The 18,698-nt window shown below is 35.1% G+C and overlaps 1 protein-coding gene across 1 annotated transcript in view; it reads left to right on the top strand.

Annotated features, from left to right (window-relative positions):
• WDR72 (WD repeat domain 72) overlaps window positions 1-18,698 on the top strand; it is a 207,349-nt gene that overhangs the window by 90,180 nt on the left and 98,471 nt on the right. The window lies entirely within an intron of this gene.

Here is an 18,698-nt window from a genome sequence, read left to right as displayed (position 1 = left end):
AAAGCTACATTTCTTATATAGTTTGTAATATTATTGATAATATGCGTGATGTATGAACTATGTAAAATATGGTAACAGATCTAATTGGGAGAATCTGTTCCTCCAGATTTAATTTAACTTAATTTTTAAAAAGTTTCAGTGAAGTTAGTTCGGGTATTCATTTTAAAGATTTATTTAGAAGTTGAATGTAAAAGGTTGTTTTGTCTTTACAACCACTTATACTGTAATTAATTGTGTTTTATCGTAGCAGATCAGGTTAGGATTGACAAAGGAAACCTCAAATCTCAGGTTAGGATATTCAAACATTTTCAGCTCAGTTTCTGGAACTCCATCTTGATTGTGAAATAGGCTTAATTAGGACATTGGCACAGAAAAAATTTACCTTTATTGACAAAGATATTAAAATGTGAACGATGCACCATGCATTTGAGACTTTAATTAAAATTGTTTACAGAATAAGGAATAGTAAAGTATAGCATAAAACCAAGCAGCATCAGTGGATGCACTGAAGCAGTAAAAGAAAAATTAGCAAGCAGCCCTAACATGAGGATGAATTGTACTCCCAGCTTGCAAATGGGTTGCTTGGAGCTTCGATTGTTATTTTCCTTAGGAAACAATTGTATAAAGGGTACTTGGTTTCTAGGCTGTCTCACTAAAGTCCCTTTGGCCTGTGGTGTAATTGCATGTCTTATTAACAGCAGCATTTTATTTTTCAACTTTTATTTTAGATTTTGGGGGTACATGTGCAAGTTTGCTACCTGGGTACATTGCGCGATGCTAAGGTTTGGGGTATGAATGAGCCCATCACCCAGGTACTGAGAATAGTACCTAACAGCTAGTTTTTCAGCCCTTCTCCATCTCCCTCCCTCCCCACTCTAGTAGTCCCCACTGTCTATTGTTTCCATCTTTATGTCCATGAGTGCTCAATGCTTAGCTCCCTCTTATAAGTGAGGACATGTGGTATTTAGTTTTCTGTTGCAGCTTTAATTTCCTTAAAATAATGGTTTCCACTTAACAGTAGCATTTGAAACTCCACTAAGTCACTCTTGTAGTGATTTTTTAAGAAAATAAATTGTAAACTCCCACCCAAGGAGAATAGGAATTCCCAGAGCTTTTCTGTCCACATGTGTGTAGGGCTATAGATGGCTAGGCAAAAATGGCCCCAATACTGAATTAATTTATCGTTTTCATAAGTGAAGGGATCTACCTCAATTTGCTCCATAAGCTGAGTTTTTCTAAATTAAAACAACAGTCATATAGGCAAACATTGTGTTTCAAAAGCTGTTAAGTTTTCTACCTACGTTTGTCTTTTTTCAGTTAAAATGGCGTCAGAGCTATACCAGGTAGGATGGTATGGTGATAAACTTGTATCTCCTTGAATGAGGCCTACTTACTGTTCTATTCTAGGTGCTTCTCATTGGTTCACAGAGGGTAGGGGGGAAAGAAGTTAAAGTCAGCATTGTTTCTGAAAGATCGTCACCCTCTGCAATTTCTCAAGTCACTTTAATGACACAGTTGGGGAAGGAAAAAGCAGAGTTTCTATACCTGCAAAAGCAGAGTGCCAACTTGCACCACCTTGCTCTGGCTCATTGCTGCTGTGTGAGAGCAGAAGGTCCACTCCAGGCCTCCCTGACAGGAATAGCAGAATGCAAATAGCACTATCTTACACTACTACCTTTGCTGCCTGCTAAGGGTGGAAGTCAGCTACCCACCACTCAGTCCCCCTACCCATTCAGCCCTACTGGCACCAACTTGGTTGTGAAACTGGAAGGTCAACTTACCTTGTCTTATTGTTTCTTGGTAAGACAAGAAGTTGAGCTCCTGCTTGGCCTCACTAACACCAGGATGAGAGAAGAGCAGTTTTTCCTTTGGTGCTGAGTGGAGTAGGGTGAATACTGTCTAAAGGACTTTCTGTTCTGCTAGGCCCCCTTTTTCCTAGTCCTTTGGTTAGATCAGGCTTGTCCAACCTGTACCCCAGGGGCTGCAGCAACCCAGGGTGGCTTTGAATGGGGCCCAACACAAATTTATAAACTTTCTTAAAATGTTGTGAGTTGTTTTGCAAATTTTTTTTAAGCTCATCAGCTATCAATAGCGTTAGTGTTTAACTAAAATATAATGCTAAAATAGCGTTTATGTGTGGCCCATGACAATTGTTTTTCTTCCAATGTGATCCAGGGAAGCCAAAAGATTTGACACCCCTGGGTTAAAAGGGACAGGCTTTTCTTGGGGCCTTTCAGATCTATGCCTTCTGGCAGTTTGAGACCACTGGTTTCACCATAACCTCTTCTGGGATATATGGGAGACAAGGTGAAAACCCAGGGAATTCACTGTAGTGTTGTTTGTTCCTCAGGTCCTGAGGTTCCTTGTTAAGCAGGCTTCTGTCTACCTTCCAGAGACTATGTTTGTTTGTTGTTTATATCCAGGGTATTTTAATTGTAAGAGGGAGGACCTCAGTTTTAAATATTTTATAATTTACATTGTGATGTATTTTTAAACCATGAATTACTCAGGAGGGCACATTATCATTTTCAAAACTTAACTTTTTATGACTGATTTCCAAATTAAATTGCAGTATGGATAAGAATGAAGATTTTAGCAGATACTGTTTCTTTTAAATTTGTTGAAGATTTTTATCTTTCTTTAAAAAAAGTTCAATGTGTGCCATAAAGAATATATATTCTTTATATCACTGGTACATATGTTCATATTGTACATTTGTGTTTGTGTACACACAAGTGTCTGTAGCAACTTGAAAATGATGTATTCTTTCTAGTTCATAAGTGCAGGTATGTATGTTTTAGTATTTTTATACATACGTGCTTTACCAAAGTTATTAATTCTGTTTTGTTTCATATTTTTAATACAGAATATTTTATCCCCTTGAGTTATCTGTTTCTGATAGACTTGTGCTAAAAACAGTATAATGACTGTAATTTTGTTAATTTATCTTTATAATTATATCCAGAGACTATGCTATTAGATACATAAACATTCATGATTTCTTGGTAGATTTTCTTTTTTGTGGTGCTATTGAGAGAAGAATTATTTTATTAATTTTATTTTTGGATTGTTTATTGCCAGAATTACAATGGAATTTTTGTGTTAGTCGGTTTTTGCACTACTGTAAAGGAATAACTGAGACTGGATAATTTATAAAGAAAAAAGATTTAATTGACTCACAGTTCTGCAGGCTGCACAGGAAGCATAGTGACTGCTGCTTCTGAGGAGGCCTCAGAAAACTTAATCATGGCAGAAGGTGCAGGGGAAGTAGGCATGTCTTACATGGCTGTAGCAGAAGAGAGAGTTGTGGGGAGGTGCCACACACTTTTTAAACAACCATATCTCATGAGAACTCACTCACTATACAGTACCAAGGGGGCATGTTGCTAAACTACTAGAAACCACCCCCATGATCCAATCAGTTTCCACTAGGCCCAACCTCCCGCATTGGGGATTATATTTCAACATCAGATTTGGTTGGGGACACATATTCAAACCACATCATTCCACCTTTGGCCTCTCCCAAATATCATCTCCTTCTCACATTGTAAAATAGAATCATACTTTCCCAACAGACCCCAAAGTCTTAACTTGTTTCAGCATAAACTCAAAAGTCTAAAGGCCAAAGCCTTATCTGAGACAAGGCTCTTCCCTTTCACCTATGAGCCTGTAATATCGAAAACATGTTAGTTACTTCCATGATACCACGGGGGTACGAACATTGGGTAAATACTGTCATTTCTAAGGGGAAAAAATTGGTCAGAAGAAAGGGACTACAGGTCCCATGCAAGTCTGAAACCCAGCAGGGCAGTCAGTAAATCTTAATGCTCAAAAATAATCTCCTTTGACTCCATGTCTCACATCCAGGGCATACTGGTACAAGGGGTAGGCTCCAGAAGCCATGGGCAGCTTCACCCCTGTGGCTTCCCGGGATTCAGCCCCCACAGCTGCTCTCATGGGCTGTTGTCGAGTGTCTGCAGCTTTTCCAGGCTGAGGGTGCAAGCTACTGATGAATCTATCATTCTGGGGACTGGAGGACGATGGCCCTCTTCTCATAGCTCCACTAAGCAGTGCCGTATGTGGAGGCTCCATGTGGGGACTTCAACTCCCCATTTCCCCTCCGCAGTGCTGTAGTAGAGGTTCTTCATGAGGGCTCCACCCCTGCAGCAGACTTCTGCGTGGACATTCAGGTGTTTCAATACAGCCTCTGAGATCTAGGCAGAGGCTTCTAAGCCTCAACTTTTGCACTCTGCACATCTTCAGGCTTATTACCATGTGGAAGCTGCCAAGGCTTACTGCTTGCACTCTCTGAAGCAGTGGCCCAAGCTTATCTTGGTCCCTTTGAGCCACGACTGGTGCTAGAGTAGCAGGGATGCAAGGAGCAGTGTCCTGAGGCTGCTCAGGACAGTGGGCTCTGGTCCTGGCCCAGGAAACCATTTAGTCCTTACAGGCCTCTGGGCTTGTGATGGGAGAGGTTGCCATGAAGTTCCCTAAAATGTCTTAGAAGCCTTCTCCTCATTGTCTTGGTTATTAGTACTTAACTCATCTTTACTTATGCAAATTTCTGCAGCCTGCTTGAATTCTTCCCCTGAACATGGGCCTTTCATTTCTACCACATGGTCAGACTGCAGATTTTCCACACTTAGTGCTCTACTTCTCTTTTACGTATAAGTTCCAATTTCAGGTTATTTCTTTTCTCTACTTCTCTTTGCTCATTTGAGATAAGATTTTAGAAGCAGCCAAGTCATATCTTGAATGCTTCAGTCCTTAGAACTTTCTTCCACCAGATACTGTAAATCATTACTCTCAAGTTCAAAGTCCCACAGATCCTTAGAGCAAACCCACAATACAGCCAGGCTCTTTGCTAAAGCATAACAAAGTGACCTTTACTCCAGTTCCCAATAAGTTTCTCATTTCCATTTAAAACCTCCTCAACCTTGTCTTCACTGTCCATATCACTGTCAGCATTTTGGTTGCAACCGTTTAACAATTTCTGGGAAATTCTAAATTTTCCCTCATCTTCCTGTCTTCTTCTGAGGCCTCCATACTCTTTCAACCTCTGCCCATTACCCAATTTCAAAGCTTTTTTCACATTTTCAGGTGTCTTTGCAGCAGTGCTCCACTCCTCAATCACAATTTTCTGTGTTAGTTCTTGCACTGCTATAAAGAAACACCTGAGACAGGGTAATTTATAGAGAAAGGAGGTTTAATTGGTTTATGGTTCTGCAGGCTATAGAGGAAGCATAGTGGCTTCTGCTTCTGAACAGGCCTCAGGAAACTTACAGTCATGGTAGAAGGCAAAGGGAAAGCAGGCCTGCTTTACATGTGGCTGGAGTAGGAGCAAGGGAGTGGGGATCCCACACACTTTTTATATGACCAGATCTCATGAGAACTCAATCACTATACAGTACCAAGCGGGGGGGATGGTGCTAAACTATTAGAAACTGCCCCAGTGATCCAACCAGCTCTCACCAGGCACCACCTCCAGCACTGGGGATTATACTTCAACATGAGATTTGGGCAGGAACACAGATCCAAAAAATATCAATTTTCTACGTTGATATTGTGTACTACAATCTTGCTAAACTCATTTGTTAGTTCAAATTAGTTCAAATCTTGCTAAACTCATTTGTTAGTTTTTTGTGTGTGTGTGGATACCTTAGTGTTTTCTATATACAATATTACATAATCTGCAAATACAGACAATTTTTTGCAGCATCAGGAATTATACTTCAACGGGAGATTTGGGCAGGAATACAGATCCAAAAAATATTAATTTTCTACGTTGATGTTGTGTACTACAACCTTGCTAAACTCATTGGTTAGTTCAAACAGGTTTTTTTTTTTTTGTGGATACCTTAGTGTTTTCTATATATCATATTATGTAATCTGCAAATATAGACAATTTTGCTTCCTTCTTTCCAATCTGGATGGCTCTCATTTATTTTTCTTTCTTAATCACCCTGTCCAGAATGTCTAGTACAATGTTAAATAGAACCAACAAGAAAGGACATACTTGTCCTGTTTCTGATCTTAGGAGGAAAGCATTTGGTTTTTCACCGTAAGTGTTATGTTAGGTGTGGGTTTTCCACAGATACTCTCTATCAGGTTGCAGAAGTTCTCTTCTATTCCTAGTTTGTTGGGTGTTTTTTATTATGAAATTGTGTTTGATTTTTTCAAATGCTTTTTGTGTATCTATTGGGATAATCATATGTTTTGTTTTTTATTCTGTTAATATAATACATTATGTGAATGGATTTTTGTGTATTAAGTCAACTATATTTGTAGGATAAATTCTAGTTGGTCATGGTGTAAAATTATTTTTACGTTTCGCTGGATTTGCTTTGCGAGTATTTTCTTGAGGATTTTTGTGTCTATAATTATAAGGGTTATGGGTTTGTAGTTTTCTTATCTTGTGATATCTCTGTTTGGTTTCAGTATTAGGCTAATACTGGCTTCTTAGAGTGAGTTGGGAAGTGTTCCTACACCACTTGTATTGTTTTGGAAGTATTTATCAAGAACTGGTATTAACTCTCCTTTAAATGTTTGGTGGAAATTAACAGTGAAGTCATCTGGACCTGGTCTTTTCTGTATAGAAAGATGTTTAACTACTAATGCAATTTCTTTACTTGGTATAGGTCTGTTCCGCTTTCTGTTTCTTCTTATGCCAGTTTTGGTTGTTTATGTCTTTTTAAAAATTTGTCCCTTTCATCTTGATTTCCTAATTTGCTGGCAGATAGCTATTCATAGTGTTTCTCTGAGATCTTTTAAAAAACCTCTGTAAGATCAGTGATGATACCCCTCTTTCATTACTTTGATTTTTCCCCACTAATTATTTAGGAGTGTATTGTTTAATTTGCACATACTTGTAAATTTCCCAAATAATGATAAGGTTGGCAAATGGGACTTCTCAGGGAGCTGGGAGGCAGGTGAAATATTGCCAGTTTTGTGGCGATGAGGATTTTTGAGGGTCTTTAAACATATATTTCTCGTCCAGTGACTGGTAGGCTGCTGGTTTTCACGGCCACCATGATTTCCAAACTGCTGATTTTTAAGACTGTGGAGCTAGAGAGGGGCAATGAGAAAAAGGCAAATTAAAATGCTAGGATGCTCACTGTTATTACTGACATCCAGCCATTTTACTAGGGAAGAAAAGATCCTTATAACAAACCTTTGGTTATTTCTTGAGTTCTTTTGCCTTTTTTGAAGGAGCATGTTTTCAGTGGACTTAATTAACCCAGAAGTTCTGCCCCTACCACATTTTTAATGTAACTATTATACTTTTCCTAATATTTCTAAAAAAATCTTTTTCTTTTATTCATTTTCTTTTTACTTTTTTTTCTTCCATAACTTCTTGGTCATTTTTATGAATGTCATTCCTCTGATTTCTCTTTGATGATCATAAATAATACATTTTCAGTCCTTTCTATGGCACTGATTTTATCTGGAATTAATATATGTTTCAGCTTTTATATTTGTAGCTATCTTTCTGAGTATTACTTTCCCTATGTTATGGAAGTTTGGTTTGCAAGCTCATTTCTAGAGAAAAATTTTTTCTCTTGGGTTTTTTGTTTTGCTGTATTTTTCTCCCCCTCAGCTGATATTGTCTGTTGGTTTTAGGTATGTGTCTGCATACCTTGTCAAGGCCTTTAGTCTAGAATGGTACCTGGACTGCATTAATGTTGGGTGTATGTCTGTCTAATCAGTGAGCTAGCTTATGGGTTGATTGAGTTAAAAGTTAGATTAAGATTTTTCTAGGTTGTCCCCCCACCAATGGCCTGACATTTAGCCTCAGAAGTTAACTCTAAAGCCTTATTATCTGCTTATAGACTTGTTGGTAAGCAGGCCTGTGACTTTAGCTTCACTTAGCACTTTGTGTTTCTTTCCATTTGTGGTCTTCCAACATGTTTATTTTGTTTTTGAGCTTAGCTGAACATTTTAAGTTTTTTTTAATTAAAAAAAATCTATTGTTGGTGTGAATTTAAAAGAAATAGTTTACTTCAAAGTCTAAAGTTTGCCATCTTGACTAGAAATCAACTCATATTTTCAAAATATTTATAATTTGTTAATTTGTCATAACACAGAGTTAGTTATTTGAAATTTTTAGCAGCAAAGATGTAAACATCTACTGTAATTTCTTTTTGTATCTAAGTACCATATTCTCTACCTTTTTATGGCATAAGTTTTAAAGTTAACTTCTTATAAGTTCGGTTATAAATTTATCTACATTGTAGACTTATTTCTCAGAAAACTTTCTACATCAAGAAATTACACTATCTTTTCCTGTCAAACTTATGATATAGGCTAATCATTAAATAATTTCTCAGTAATATAGTATTCAATACATGGATGTCAATTTTTTTTTTTTGTAGCATCTGTGCCATCTCTCACTTGAAAAACTTCCATTGTTATAAACCTATTGATGGACATACTTTCCCTTGAGTGTAGATTCATAGTTTAAATTTCCTAATTCTTTTTCTTTGCATTAACTACACTCCTAATGCTTCAGCTGTGACTTATAGTTTTTATTTACTTAAAATGTAGAAGTAATTTAGAAACTTGTGGAGTAACTAGAATGTGGATTCCATAGGGTATTTCAAATTACTAAACTTTGTTTTCTTAGGAACTAAATTGTATACACAGAATTCTTCAATTTTTACCTAGCTTATTAAAATATGTAATTAACGTGATAAGCACGACTGGGAAAAGAAGGTTGAGAACAAAGAGAATTAAAATTACTGGAAAGTAAATATCTCAGTTGCTGTGAGTAGACTGCAGAAAGTGGAAAGTAGTATACCAGTGGTCAGAGGGACTGGAGAACACAGATTAATCTGATGGGTTAGCTAAGTGGAGAACTGTTAAGGGGATTTTAAAAAGTATTTTTTTAACTTAAAAATGAAATTAAACATGTACAATAATGTAGCTTATTTATATTGAGCAAAATGTAAATTTATGATTGCAATTAGGCACTGATTTTTTAAATGACTATATAATGAATCAAGCGAGTTTTGTTTTATGTGTTTTTTTCTAATTAAACTGTATGGTTCACAATATGTCATCTTTTATTTTATGTTTGAATTTCACTAAGAATAATAAGGAGTTTTGTTCTAGAAAAGAATTTGGAAGATAATCAAGCTTTCCACAGGCCTAACTTACACACTTTACATTAAAACATTTTTCATTTGAAGCTTCTGAGTTAGTTTTCTCAAGCTATCTGTTTTTCTCTGTCACATCCTTATTTGTCATTGGCATTGGTTATGACTCAGAGTTCTGCTGTCACTGTTAGTGTAATCCTACATCTTTAACACTATTTGCTATCTACTCTACAATTGAATTGCATCATCAGATAACCGGTCCAAGTCTAATAGAGGGGGCTAGGTCTTTATGTTATAAGGAAAGGAGTGTTTAGGTACTAATTTTATATGTGACTAGTTCATTAGTGAATGTTTTCACATGATGACGACTTTTCCTTCCTTATACAGCTCAGTGACTGTGGTGTATTGTAAAATGAGTGTTTAGCTAATAAAGACCCTTGTATGTTTCAAAAATAATAAATAAAAATATTATTTCATTCTTTGAAGAATCTAAGTGGATAATGTCATCAGTAGAATAGTTAGGAAAAACAGACTTGGGAATCTTGGTTGAGTTATTTGCCAGATGGGTAACTTAGAACAAATCATTTCCCTTATCTCTCTCTTTTCCCTTAGTGTGAGGAGAAAGAGTCAGATTAGACAATTTCTAAATTCTTCATTCAGGAAGATAAGGAAATATCTAAAATGTTTGAGCAACTGCTGCCTGTATTTCCTCACTTTGTATTTAAATATTTGTATTAAGTGTTACTGTACGAAGTCACAAAAGTGAGAAGATGAGGGTAGCTTTAAGCATCAGTCTTATGTAATCTATTTCATGGTTGTAGTAGCTTGGGCAGGTCAAACTCATTGGGGGATCCAAAATGTTTTGAGAAAGAAGTTATCAGAACATGTTGCTAGAAAGTGCGTTTCTACCTTCAAAAGCCGGGAGTAAAACCAGTCTTGTTTAACCATTTTGTCTTTCTGAATCAGGGAGTAAAGGAAGAAGAAAGCACAAGAGAAACGTAGTAGGCTGAAGGAAAAAGAAAATAAATCAATGCACTTCTTTGTTCTTCAGATAAAAGTGTTAGACTTGTACTTTTTCACACCTATTACATTTTTTTTTTTTTTTGTCTAAACAGTTGGTCCTGTTTTTCCTTTTTATATGTACTTTGGATTGCTTACAGTTTGAATTTTGTGTTGTTGGCTTTGGTTTTAATTATTCTGGGCTCTTGTGGGTAGCAGAGGAATAATTTTGGCCTGCCAGCCATCTGGGATTCTACTTGCAGACTTTCAGACTCAGTAGCTTTTCCCAAAGTCTTTCTACTCCAGACAAAGAATTCAACCCTGTGTGCCTTTGCCTGCTCCCCACCTGCTGTTTATAGTATTCACATGTAGATGTATCAGCATTATTTTACTCCCAGACTCTCCGAAGTTCAGAGGTTGGAATGGATTGTCCTTTAGTGCCACCCTCTTGCTTTACCAACTGTGAATAATACCTCCTCTCTTTCCTCAAACTGGGATTTCAGAGAGTAGTAGTAAAAGTGATGATTTTTGAGGAAAATACCAGGACTTTCTCTGTGATGCAATACCTAGAAATCACATGTTGGGGAATTATCTGTCAGGCAATCAGATAGCATTTTATAAACAACATGTAAATCAATCACTTAAAATTTGTATTTACTTCTCACATTTTTGCAGTTACATAGATGGGATGAAATACTTCTTGCATTTAATTACTTGTTCTAGACTTTTAAAGATTGCAATCAGATTAATGAATGTTTCCAAAATACTTTCGTTAGAATGATGTTTTAGATATATTTTATCATCCTAAAATTAATGTAATTATATTTGTATTTTTGCATTTAGTGTGCTACTTTTAATAGAATTTTTGTCTGTGAAATATATTGCATATAGGTAACATAAAAATAAAGTTAATATTAACTACAGCCTTTGCTAAACATTACTGAATATTGTGTCTGCCCAATCTATAAAATGTGAAAACTCAGAAAATAATATTATGGGCATTTACTGTCATTTTTCTGTGTTACTTATTTCCAGAATGATAGTCATTATGTTTTCAAGGCCCTTTGGTAATAAGACTTTTAACATATACTTCCTAAAGTTTCAAACAGTGATGACTGGCTGGAATTATGTTTAATAATTTTAATACATTAAAACATAGCAATGATTTATACTTTTAAAATCAAGTATAAATTTTTTAACTTAAAAATGACTTAAAAATAAAGTTAAAAAATAAATTCTCCTGACCTCGTGATCCGCCCTAACATGGTGAAACCCCGTCTCTACTAAAAAAATACAAAAAAACTAGCCGGGCGAGGTGGCGGGCGCCTGTAGTCCCAGCTACTCGGGAGGCTGAGGCAGGAGAATGGCGTGAACCCGGGAGGCGGAGCTTGCAGTGAGCTGAGATCCGGCCACTGCACTCCAGCCTGGGCGACAGAGCGAGACTCCGTCTCAAAAAATAAATAAATAAATAAATAAATAAATAAATTCTTTATTAAAAAATATTTAAAAAATAACTTAAAAATAACTTAAGTTAAAAAATAAATTTTCAAATGGAAGCCAATTCTATTGTATGTTAATTAAATTTGGAATAACATTTACGATTTTAAAATAATATAAAATATTCAGTTGCTTCTTTGATAAGATGACCATGTTTAGGAACAGAAATTTAGGATTTTTGTTTATGGCAGTGCACTAGGCCTATTGTGGCTGTGTGGACCACAAAATAATAAGAGGAGAACAAGAAATATTGTTCGAATCATTGCTATGATTTTGATTGCCCCAAAAGTTGAGGAGATCTAGGTGCTGAGACAGAGGGTATAGCTTTGAGGAAGTGGAAGTGCATAGGAGGGCAGAACTCTGCCTTCAGCCTGCTTGATTAACCAGTAATCCAGAAGAAACCACAACTATAGTTTGTGATTGGGTGACTTCTTAGCTTAAATGCCCCTTCAAGAGTTATAACCATTCTTAGAATACATTTAGTAGTCAGTAGAGTTCATACAGATCTATGTAATCTGTACCTCATCTCTTCTGTGTAGCTCATTCTCTACCTTCCCATATTCTACCTTCCAGCCATTCTGAAATTTTCTCAGTTCACGCTATATGCATACCTTCTTACCCTTCTTCTAGCCATCACTTCAGAGGTCTTCTCATATTTGCAACGCACCCAACAAAGGTCTAATAGCCAGAATCTATAGGGAACTTAAACAATTGAACAAGCAAAAAATGAATAACTCCATTAAAAATGGGAAAAGACGTGAGCGTATACTTCTCAAAAGAAGACATACAAGTGTCCAAGAAACATATGAAAAGATGCTCAACATCACTAGTTATCATAGAAATGCAACTCCAAACCACAATGAGTTACCATCTCATGCCAGTCAGAATGGCTGTGATTAAACATCAAAAAACAACTGATGCTGGTGAGGCCACAGAGAACAGGGTATACTTATACAGTGTATATTTATGAGTGGGAATGTATACAGTGTATACTTATACTTGGTGGGAATGTAAATTAGTTCACCTACTGTGGAAAGCAGTGTGGAGATTTCTCAAAGAATTTAAAAAAGAACTACCATTTGACCCAGCAGTCTCATTACTGGGTATATATCCAAAAGAAAATAATGAGATGGTATCTCATTGCGGTTTTGATTTGCATTTCTCTAATGATCAGTGATTATGAGCTTTTTTCATGTTAGTTGACCACATAAATGTCTTCTGTTGAACAGTGTCTGTTCTTGTCCTTTTGCCCACATTTCAATGGGGTTGTTTGTTTTTTTCTTGTAAATTTGTTTAAGTTCCTTGTAGATTCTGGATATTAGGGCTTTGTCAGATGCATAGATTGCAAAATTTTCTCCCATTCTGTAGGTTATCTCTTCACTCTGATGATAGTTTCTTTTTTTAAAAAAATGTTTATTTTTCCATAGGTTATTGGGGAACAGGTGGTGTTTGATTACATGATTAAATGCTTTAGTGGTGATTGTGAGATTCTGTTGCACCCATCACCCAAGTGGTATACACTGCACACACTTGTAGTCTTTTATTCATCATCCCCTTCCCACCTCTTCCCGCTGTGTCCCCAAAGTTTGTTGTGTCATTCTTACACCTTTGCATTCTCACAGCTTAGCTCCCACTTATGAGTGAAAACATACGATGTTTAATTTTCCATTCCTGAGATACTTCACTTAGAATAATAGTCTCCAATCTCATCCAGGTCACTGTGAATGCCATTAATTCATTCCTTTTTACAGCTGGGTAGTATTCTATCACATATATATATATATCACAGTTTCTTTATCCACTCATTGATTGATGGGCATTTGGGTTGACTCCCCAGTTTTGCAATTGAGAATTGTACTGCTATAAACATGGTTGTACAAGTATTTTTTTCATATAATGACTTATTTTCCTCTGGATGGATACCCAGTAGTGGGATTGCTGGATCAAATGGTAGTTCTACTTTTAGTTCTTTAAGGAATCTCCACACTGTTTTCCATAGTGGTTGTGGTAGTTTACATTCCCACCAGCAGTGTAGAAGCGCTCCCTGTTTACCGCATCCATGCCAACATCTATTATTTTTTTATTTTTTTATTATGGCCATTCTTGCAAGAGTAAAGTAGTATTGCATTGTGGTTTTGATTTGCATTATCCTGGTCATTAGTGATGTTGAACATTTTTTATATGTTTGTGGGCAATTTGTATATCTTCTTTTGATAATTTTCTATTTGTGTTCTTAGCTCACTTTTTGATGGAATTGTTTGTATTTTTCTTGCTGATTTGTTTGAGTTCATTGTAGATTCTGGATATCAGTCCTTTGTTAGATGTATAGATTATGAAGTTTTCTCCCACTCTGTGGGTTGTCTGTTTATTCTGCTGACTGTTCCTTTTGCCATGCAAAAGCTCTTTAGTTTATTTAAGTCCCAGCTGTTTAATCTTTGTTTTTATTGCATTTGCTTTTGGGTTCTTGGTCATGAAATCCTTGTCTAGGCTGATGTCTAGAAGAGTTTTTCCAATGTTATCTTCCAGAATTTTTATATTTTCAGCTCTGAGATTTAAGTCCTTGATCTATCATGGGTTGATTTTTTTGTTTAAGGTGAGAGATGAGGATCCAGTTTCATTCTCCTTCATGTGGCTAGCCAATTATCCCAGCACCATTTGTTGGGTAGGGTGTCCTTTCCTCACTTTGTTTTTGTTTGCTTTGTTGAAGATCAGTTGGCTGTAAGTATTTAGGTTTATTTCTGGGTTGGCCATTTTGATTACTATTTTTAGAAGAGCTTTTTGTTTGGCATAGTAAAATATAAGTTTTTGTAGAAATTTAAAAAATAAATATATCCAAAAAATTTTAAGAAATCTGCAATTTTATAGAAAATGGGATTATATTTTTAAAATTTTAAATATTTTCCATTGACAATATATATGAATTTTTGGCATATATATGTATGTCATAATGTATTTTGCATATATATATGCCATAATGTATTCAACCAAATCTATTGTATGAGACATTTAAGTTATTTTCAGCCTATTGAAATAGAAAAATTTTCAGTGACCATTTTTATATGATTTTGTGCATATTTATAATTATACCTTTGGATAAGTTACTTTTAAAATAATTTCTACATTAAAGAGTATGTAACATTTTAAGATTATTGATACACATTGCCAACTTGCCTTCCATAAAACAAGTACCAGCTTACACTAATCTTGGAGTGTATAAGAATGCCTATTTACTCCCTCCATTATCAAAACTGAATATTCAATTTTGAATGCTATTTGCAAATCCAATGTTTATCTGTTTGTTGGCTAATAGTCTGAACATCAGCCCTGTTCATTTCTCTACAAATAAAGATTAAGCTGTTTTAAAATTTATCTTTGAAAATAATGCATATTTCAATTAACGAGAAATTTACAGAAGTTCTTACAGGTAAAAAGCAAAATGAGAGCACAATTCCAGACAGGTTGGAGAAGGCTGAAAGAGCATTTGCTAATCTCCTGGTACTTTTAGGTTTAGTTTAAACCACTCTAAAGGTTAAAAGAGAGAATTTCCAGGTCCAGTGCAGTGATAGGAAGTTGGATAGGATGCCACAGCATAAGTTCATTGTCCCCTAAGAGCTGCGTATTCAATGAAAAAGCCAACCAAGGTGAGCAATATTTTTTCACACAAGAAGAGAATGAATAAAAATATTTGTCTTTGTTGGTCTCAGCCCTAGATAGAGGGGGGAAAGTACTTTTGCTTAAGTATCAATAACCTTAATCTTAAATCAGAATTCACACCACCTTCAAGGAATGAAAACTTTTTAAGCTGGAAATTTTGTTTAAAGAGGGCCCTATTTGGTAGTACCCCTGGGTAACTGGTATTCACAAACTAAAATCCTCTCTTAAAGAGTGCACGCTCACATATATCTCAAAGGATTCTCACTGATCATATTTCATACACACACACACACAATTATAAAACATACACGGAAACAGGGAAACATCGGCAAAATAAAAAAGCAGAGCCATATCCACGAAGATTTTAGAAACTTTATAGATGCAAAGTATAAGAAGTATGTTTAAAAATATAAGAATGATTTTAAAATATGGTTAAGAAATAACTATCTATAAAAATGACCATTTTGTTTTTTTAAAAGAACCAAATAGAACTTCTGGAAATGAAAAATGTAAAAATCAAAATTAGGAACTCAGTGCATAAGTTAAGTGATATATTAAACACAGGTGAGAAGAAAATTGGCAAACGAAAAGAAAAATTTTGAAGAGATTGCCCCACATGAGGTACAGAAAGACAAAGAGATGAAAAACATGTAAGGGGATAGAGCCTCTGACAAATACCTGATCAGAGTCCCATAAGGGGATAATGGTATGATGAGAGAAAATATTCAATAGGATAAGCCCAACAACTTCACAAAGTTAATGAAAGATAGGGAGGCTCAGATACAGTGGAGGACTAGGGGAAAGCATCCACACCTAGAAGAATCATGTGAAGCTGTGGAATATTAAAGCCTAAAGGATCTAATCAAACAGCAGAGAGAAAAGACAGATGGTGTGACAGACTAGCAGCTGACTTCTCAACTGCATCAGAGGAAGACAGAGACTGCAGAATAATCCTTTCTTCATCAATACTGGGAGAAAATAAGTCAAGCTAAAATTGTGTACTTAGCAAGACTACCTTTTAAGAAAAACATTATTCCATTGAGAGGATAAACAAAGTCAAAAGTTGATTCTTTAAAAAGAGTATCAAAATTGACAAAATTCTAGCAGGAAAAAAAAGAGGCAACAAAAGTAATAAATTTTAAGAGGGCCCATAGTTATAGGTACTGCAGAGCTAAAATAACTGATAGGCAAGTAATATAAACATATTTTTGGGTGATTATAAAACTATCAAAAGAAATTAAACATGGTCTAAATAAGTGGGAGATGTAATCTGGAGTTTGGCAAACATGCAAAAACATGCAAGATTAAATAGGTCAAATAGGAATACATATTTAAGGTTAAGATCTAAACAAAAGCAAAGAAATTATAAGCATAAAATTCAAATATTGGTTACTTTCTGACAGTATGCAGGGGTAAAAAAAATCAGGACATATTCTACTTTTTAGTCCAAATGGAGGCACTTTGTTAATATTCCTTAAACAGTTCATTTACACTATTTATTTACCATGAAATGTATAACACATAGAGAAAAAAGTAAACAACACAGTACAAAAATGTACAACTCAATGAATTGTCATAAAGCACACACCTTCATAATCACCACATAGATCCAGAAATAAAACATGCGAGCACCCCAGAAACTATACTTTCCCAGTCCTCAAAAGATAGCCTCTATCTTTGTAGATTTATTGTTTATGAATGTATCCTTAAACCCTCTTGTTTTGTTTTCTCCTGTCTTCTGAAAATAACAGGGATGGAATTACATACAGTTAATTCTTTTATGTCTGGCTTCTTTGATGAACATAATGGTGAAATTAATAGGCCAATGAATGGTATTATTTTAATTTCATTTTTCTGGTTACTACTTGTAGTAAAAATTTTTCATATTGTAACTTTTGAATATTTGTTTTGTGAATTGTTATTATCTTTGCCCATTCATCCATCTGTAAGATCCTCTTCTTATTATTGATTTGCAAAAATTATTTGTTAATAATTATATTAACAATTATTGACAAACAAATGTGCTCTTTACAATTCGTTCTCCATTTCGTTTTTTAACATTTATAATTTGTAATGGTTTTCTTTTTAAACTTTCCTTTTTTATTATTGAAAATTAAATATATCATCACCATAAAAAATTTCAGAAAACCAAATCAAAAACACAACACACCATAGTATAAATAAAGATCATTTTAATTTCTTCTTCCCAATTAATTCCTTCTTCCCAATTAAATGTTAACCATTGTTAACATTTTGGTTCATATCCTTTGTGACTTTATTTATTTGTATTTACTTATTCTCTATATATGTACATTTATATATATAAATGTAGATACAGATATATGTCAAATTTTTAAATATCTATATTTGTACGTAAAATTTTACAAACGGAGAATTATTTTGTCTGCCTAATAACATATGTTTTACCAATCGATACAATTTACACCACCATTTTAAATTATTTAAATGGTGTTCCATTGTATAAATTTGCTAATTATTAATTCAACAGACATTAATTGAGTCTCTTGATAATGCTGTATATAGCAGCATTGTTTTGTAGGCACTGGAGGCAACTAACATACAAAATTCCTGCAAATTTGGGGTTGAATGCTAGTGGAGGAAACATACAATAAAGAAATAAATTTTTCATATTCTATAAGGAAATCCTAAGTCCTAGAAAGAAGAAAGAAAGCAAGGAATTGTTTATAGAGTAATGGGTTGATATGAGGGAACAGGGTATTCAAGGAATGCCTCATAAATTAGCAAGAACATAGTGGAAGTATGGAAACCCACTGTACCAGCCTTTGGGGAAAAATCAAATGCAAGACAACAAGGTGAGTTTTTGGGTTTTTATTAGAGCAATATGACATTGGTCAACATTTCAATTACTTCCAATTTTAACAAATTTGGAAGCACCATTGTTGTTAAAATACTTAATTTTTGCATGTGTTCTTACATTTGTTCTCCTCAGTTTTCAAACCTACCTTGTCCTCGTATGTCTTTATGACTATAATAGTAGAAAGATGTGAGAGTGTATATTAAAGGATGTTAATCTAGCACCATCTTACTCCAGAGACATAATTCATATTTATTTAGAGGAAAAATAAAATTTAGGAAAAAAGAAAAGAAGTTTTCAAAGAATGTTAGAATATAGAATATTTAATTTAGAAAGGAATTTTGTATAGCTAAGACAAAAAAATTAAAATGACTTGCCTTTAGCTGCTCTGCAATTTAATACTTTTTAAAAATGCCACTTTAACATCATGGAATCTTTTATTTTTATTTATTTATTTATTTTTGAGACGGAGTCTTGCTCTGTGGCCCAGGCTGGAGTGCAGTGGCCAGATCTCAGGTCACTGCAAGCTCCGCCTCCCGGGTTTACGCCATTCTCCTGCCTCAGCCTCCCGAGTAGCTGGGACTACAGGGGCCCGCCACCTCTCCCGGCTAGTTTTT

The sequence above is a fragment of the Colobus angolensis genome, unplaced genomic scaffold (assembly GCF_000951035.1).
Source record: "Colobus angolensis palliatus isolate OR3802 unplaced genomic scaffold, Cang.pa_1.0 Scaffold78, whole genome shotgun sequence".
Taxonomy (NCBI): domain Eukaryota; kingdom Metazoa; phylum Chordata; class Mammalia; order Primates; family Cercopithecidae; genus Colobus; species Colobus angolensis.
This window is presented reverse-complemented; position numbering and strand designations above follow the sequence as displayed.